We start from the raw sequence: 6787 nt of genomic DNA, 5'->3' as shown, positions 1-6787 counted from the left end.
ATGGTCATCTGAGTTAAATTCACCCATTCCAGTCCATTTTAGTTCACTGATTCCTAGAATGTCGACATTCACTCTTGCCATCTCTTGTTTGACCACTTCCAATTTGCCTTGATTCATGGACCTGACATTCCAGGTTCCTATGCAATATTGCTCTTTACAGCATCGGACCTTGCTTCTATCACCAGTCACATCCACAGCTGGGTATTGTTTTTGCTTTGGCTTCATCCCTTCATTCTTTCTGGAGTTATTTCTCCACTGATCTCCAGTAGCATATTGGGCACCTACTGACCTGGGGAGTTCCTCTTTCAGTATCCTATGATTTTGCCTTTTCATACTGTTCATGGGGTTCTCAAGGCAAGAATACTGAAGTGGTTTGCCATTCCCTTCTCCAGTGGACCACATTCTGTCAGATCTCTCCACCATGACCCGCCCGTCTTGGGTTGCCCCACGGGCATGGCTTAGTTTCATTGAGTTAGATGAGGCTGTGGTCCTAGTGTGATTAGATTGACTAGTTTTCTGTGAGTATTGTTTCAGTGTGTCTGCCCTCTGATGCCCTCTTGCAACATCTACCATCTTACTTGGGTTTCTCTTACCTTGGGTGTGGGGTATCTCTTCACGGCTGTTTCAGCAAAGCACAGCCGCTGCTCCTTACCTTGGATGAGGGTATCTCCTCACCGCCGCCCTTCCTGACCTTCAACGTGGGATAGCTTCTCTAGGCTCTCCTGCTCCCGCGCAGCCACTGCTCCTTGGACGTGGGGTTGGTCCTCCCGGCCGCTGCCCCTGGCCTCGGGTGTGGGGTTGGTCCTTCTGGCTGCCGCCCCTGGCCTGGTTCATGGGGTATCTCCTCTCAGCCGCCACCCCTGACCTTGGACGCGGGGTAGCTCCTCTCGGCCACCGCCCCGACCTCAGACATGGGGTAGCTCCTCCCGGCCGCCACCCCTGACCTCGGACTTGGGTAGCTCTTCTCGGCCGTTCCTGTGCCGTTGCAGCCTGGCACTCTCAGCTGCTGCCCCTGACCTCGGACATGGGGTAACTCCTCGTGGCCGCCACCCATCTCTGAAAGATCAGAGATGTCCAACTGTCCCTCACTAGACCTGGGCACATTAGGTCTAGTGAGAATTCATCCCTGCTTCAGGAGAGTCCCCAGGCTGATTGAGTGGGGATGGAAATGCAAGGCAACCAACAGCGGCAGTGATAAGGATGAGAGATCACAGCATTATGGGGAGGGGGACAAGGCCATGGTCAGGAAAATGGGCAAAGCCTTAAGCCCAAGGGAAAGTAAGAAACAAGACAGAAAGCTCCCCTGCCAGGAGATGGGAAGGTCAGAAGCAGAATGAAGAATGGAGACAGGATAAGCAAAAGGTTCAGAACCCAAGCTGCAAATGGAAAGCTTGTGCTATAACATGGTCCCACCCCCCATGAGATACATTCCTAACCACAGTGAGTATTACCAGAGTAGGGGTGGCAACAAAGAGATGGACAAGGAGAATTATGGGTCCCAAGAACCAAATGCTGGTGCCCGTGGTTGGTGCTAAAGGATCCTGACTAGTAAAAGAATACATTCCTTGAATGCAACATGAAAGGGAAAAGTGAAAGTGAAGTCACTCAATCTTGTCCAACTCTTTGTGACCGTATGGCCTGTAGCCTACCAGGTTCCTCCATCCATGGGATTTTCCAGGCAAGAATACTGGAGTGGTTGCCATTTCCTTCTCCAGGGGATCTTCCCCACCTAGGGATTGAAGCTGGATCTCCCACATTGCAGGCAGACGCTTTACCGTCTGAGCCACCAGGGAAGTCAACATGGAGGCCCCCAAGTCTGGAAGCCAAAAATGTGGCCATGGCTGCCCCAGGACTTCCCTGGGGAAAGAGCTATGCCATCCTAGTGCCTTCAGCCCAAAATCTGAGCATCACGTGATATGTTCTTCCCACAAGTCATTTCCCTCAGTCTGGTCCAGCTCCAAAAAGGTTAAGATTCACTTTTAAGTCAAAATTGCCAAATATTTTCCTATGTCCATTAGCTATAACTGGAGTGGCTGCCCCCAAGTAAGACCCTGTGCACTAAGAATGCTATGGTGTCAAACATTTGGCCCAAATCCCCAAAGACGTTCCTCTGAAGTGGCAATTCTAATAGGTCTCGAGTGAATGAAAAGCATTGAACAACACCCCGACATCTCCACCCCTGACAGCAAGGGGCACAGAGAGAGATGAGGGGGGTTCCTCTTGAGTGGCATGTGGTGGCGATCGAGCACAGCTTCAAGTTTCTCCGAGAGCCACGTGCGCAGAAATTGTAAAGTGAAATGAACAGCAAGCAGCCAAAGCGCTTTGAGTTGGTTTCTCAAAATAAACAGATTAAAAAAAAACCCAATGTGCTTGGATGTCAGAAAAGAATGAAGATAGTTAAACTTAAAAAGAGTCTAACGCAGCCTATTTTACTTAAAGTCTCCTATATTTTTACCCTTCTGCAAATTTTAGGGGGATACGTGAATAGTTTAAAGTCATTTCTGTCTTTTCCATCTCAACTTCCAATTATACCAACCGCAGGACCAAATGGAGGGGGAATCGTAATCAATCTCTGAAATAAATTCATGTAAAATACATTTTGTCCCGAAGGATCTGAACAACAAAGTCATTTTGTTCAACCAGGAAATCATATTGCGACAGCCAAGGCTTTTTTTTTTAATTGAATTTATTTTTCAGAGAATTTATGCAAGGGCTCACTGCCACCAAGCACTGTAATGGAACCACAGCCAACCCACTGTTCCCATGTGGGCTTTTAAGAACACGTTAGATAGACAGGTGACGTGCTTTATCAAGGAGGTGTAGACTCAGGAAGTCACTTCCTGTCTCAGCCTGTGTTTCAGCATTTGGGACACAGTAGCTGATGCACCAATGGCCCAATTCTTCACCCGCCTTGTATCTTCACCCTTGCCAAGTGCATTAGCAATACTCTCCCAGTCTGACTCCAGACTTGGCCACTGACCTTGATCAATAGGATACCATGGAAATAAGAGGGCACCAGTTCCAAGCCTAAGCCAAGAGGTCTTGCACATGGCAACATGCTTTCTTGAGCTTCTGCCATCACCATGGACGGACATGCCTGGGCTTCAGCCCCTAAAGAAGGTGAGAGACGCGTGGACCAGGGCCACGTGTATCCTGCCACACCTCTCCTGCCAAGTCAAGCCGACTCCTGTCCCACAGCAGCAAATGAGATGAACAACCATCCATGAGCATCAGTAACTCAGAGTGATGTTACACAGCAAAAACTAACCAGTACAGGGACAACATCTCCTGCCCCAACTACCTTACAGGCATGTTGGAAACATCAATTGAACTCATGTACTTAAGAGCACTTGGAAGACTGTAAAGCTGCCCCCCACCCATGGACCCATGGGTAAGACCACATGCTCTGTGGCCCATTATGTTCTATTCTGCTTCTTGGGCAGACTCCCCAGGTGGACACTCCTCTGAATTTGGTTTCCCTAGCCTGGTGGTGGTGGTAGTGTTTAGTCCCTAGGTCATGTCTTGACTCTTGGGATTCTGGTAGACAACATGCTTACTCGCTACTTTAATCCCCATCCTCCAATGCTCAAAGAGAAAGCTTCCTCTAACATCTCCCTTGGCTCCATGTTCTGCAGAATCCAGGGCCAGACCCTCCCCCTTCCCTTGACCTACCCTGTTTCCCAAACCCCTGTCTTACATTCCCTGGTCATGACTTGATCTGAAAGGAGGCTCAGACATATGATATATCATTACTACAAAGCATCATGGCAAGATTAACTTTTTTCCAGAGAACTGTTTACTTTACCCTACTAATTGTCACTTGGAAGGTTTGTTGAATATTGGGTAAGTTGGCTGACAAACACTTTCCCAAGGCTACTTAAGTGTGTGTTTCTTTTTTTTTCTAACTTTTTATTTTATATGGGAGTATGGTCATTTAATGGAGAAGGCAATGGCACCCCACTCCAGTGCTCTTGCCTGGAAAATCCCATGGACCCCATACAGTCCATGGGGTCGCTAAGAGTGAGACATGACTGAGCGACTTCCCTTCCACTTTTCACTTTCATGCATTGGAGAAGGAAATGGCAACCCACTCCAGTGTTCTTGCCAGGAGAATCCCAGGGATGGGGGAGCCTGGTGGGCTGCTGTCTATGGGGTCGCACAGAGTCGGACATGACTGAAGCGACTTAGCAGCAGCAGCAGCAGCATGGTCATTTAATGGGCTTCCGTCATAGCTCAGTTGGTAAAGAATCCGCCTGCAATGCAGGAGACCCCGGTTCAATCCCTGGTCCAGGAAGATCCCACATGCCTGCCTTGGAGCTGTAAAGCCCCTGCACCACAACTGTTGAGCCCAAGAGCTGCAACTAATGAAGTCCAAGCAGCCTAGAGCCCGAGAGCTGCAACGAGAGAAGCCGCCCCGGTGAGAAGCCCGCACACCACCATGAAGAGTAGCCACCGCCGTCCACGACAAAGCCCGTGCAGCAGAGAAGACCCAGTGCAGTAAAAATAATAAATAAACTTTAAAAAGAAGAAGAAGAAACCCAGTGATGCCTGTGAAAAGTCGGGGTGCCATCAGATGATGAGACAGGGATGTGGACTCAGAAGTAGCAAAAATGGAATCTAAGGGAACAGCTGAGAACCTTATGACAAAAGAGACAGCACCCACAAGAAAGACGGGGTTTCTTGGAACAGAGAAAAAAACTTTCAGTCCATGAGTCTTGCCAGTTACCCAATAACATTTAGCCTTTGCTAAGAGCCTCTTCCAAGCCTGTTACAGGGCCATGTGGGATAAATGAAAAATCAAGATGTATTACCTGCCCACAGAGGATTGTGAACTGGTTTAGAATTCATTGCTAAAACATAAAAAACAAAAGTCAAGAATAACACAACAAAACATAATTAAGTGCAAACACATGATACACCAGTTGTTCTCAAATTCCAGTGTACTTCAGGATCACCAGGAAGTTTGTTAAAAAGTAGAAGCCCAAGTTCACCCCCAATACATCAGGATCTACAGGAGAGGGTCCAGGTGATGCACTCCCGGTTGGAGACACAGGGACACACACGAGTGCTCTGAGAGTTCAGAGGAGACGGGATCAGGGGCATCCGGGACCATAGGCAACAGCAGCTGCCCTTGACCGAGAGGGGTGCTTGAAGTGTTAGCCGTTTAGTCATGTCTGACTTTTTGTGGCCCCATGGACTGTAGCCCACCAGGCTCCTCTGTCTGTGGGATTCTCCAGGCAAGAATACTGGAGTGGGTAGCCATTTCCTCCTCCAGAGTATCTTCCCAATGCAGGGATCGAATCTGGGTCTCTTGCATTGTAGACAGATTCTTTATTGTCTGAGCCACCAGGGAAGAGAGGAGCCTGACCCCAAAATCAGGCAAAGAACTGCTGTATCATGGGTCTGGCACACCCAGGGTTATTTTTTAAGATAATACTTAATTCCTTTTTTTTTTTTTCGGAATGGCCTTGAGTGCTTCTGAATATACTGTTTGCTCAATTCAACCATGACTTAGCCTGCCAAGAAGGAGGTGATCTGAAAACTCCCTATCTTCTCTGAAAGAACTACATGCCCTAAAACTATCCAACCATTTCAAACCATGGCTAAGACAGGCCAGTGGACTTTGTGTCATCAAGTTCCCAACCACCTCAAACAGAAAGCTTCCCCAAGTCTATTTCTATTTCAGCAAATTATGATCAATAGGAGAGACCTGAGACCTTGATGTCTTTCTGCCTTGGTATAGTTTGATGTAGGGGCTTTTCAGGTGGCTCAGTGGTAAAGAATCCACCTGTCAATGCAGGAGACATGGGTTTGATCCCTGAGTCAGGAAGATCCCCTGGAGGAGGAAATGGCAACCCACTCCAGTATATTTGCCTGAAGACTTCCTTGGACAGAAGAGCCTGGTGGGCTACAGTCCTTGGGTCTACAAAGATTCAGACACAACTTAGTGACTAAACAACAACAATATAGTTTAATTTACACTTTGTGGTGAAGCACAAATTCAAGGAGGCAGATTTCTATGAGATGGTACCTTGGATCCTGTATCAGTCAGCTTGGGCTGACATGACAGAATACCACAGACTGAGGGACTTACACATTAGAAATTTATTTTCACACAGTTCTGGAGACTGGAACTCCAAGAATAAGGTGCAGTCAAGAACAGTGTCTGGTGAGGCTTCTCTTCTTGGCTTGCAAATAGCCCCCTTCTTCCTGGTCTCTTCTCTGTGCATGTATTCAGAGAGAAAAAGAGGCACTTCTGCATGTCTCTTCCTCTTCTTATGAAGACACCAGCCCTATCAGATCGGGGCCCCACTCTTACCTCATGAGAGCATACTGAGTCGCTTCAGTCATGTCTGACTCTTTGCAACCCTATATACTGTAACCCACTAGCCTCCTCTGTTTGTGTGATTCTCCAAGCAAGAATACTGGAGTGGGTTGCCATTCCCTTCTCCAGGGGATCTTCCTGACCCAGGGATTGAATCCAGGTCTCCCACACTCATTTAACCTTAATTACTTCCCCAAAGGCCCCATCTCCAAACAGTCGCAATGAGAATCAGGACTTTAATATTTTAATCGAGAGAGAAAGAAGGAGGGACACAGTTCAGTCCAAAACAGATCCCAAAGGAGTCCTCAGACAATGCAAGTATACCCTGGCAAGTCCATACTTTCCTGCCCTAGAGGAGGCAAGTCTCTAGGTATAATGGAATAAAAAAAAACCATGCTTTTATTTACCAAATACATACCAAGTTTTCACCTCTGGGATGCTCTGTACAAGGTGCAGGGGAAG

Source organism: Bubalus kerabau, chromosome 18 (genome assembly GCF_029407905.1).
Source record: "Bubalus kerabau isolate K-KA32 ecotype Philippines breed swamp buffalo chromosome 18, PCC_UOA_SB_1v2, whole genome shotgun sequence".
Lineage (NCBI taxonomy): Eukaryota > Metazoa > Chordata > Mammalia > Artiodactyla > Bovidae > Bubalus > Bubalus kerabau.
The sequence above is the reverse complement of the archived record's forward strand: the minus strand, read 5'-3'. Positions refer to the sequence as shown.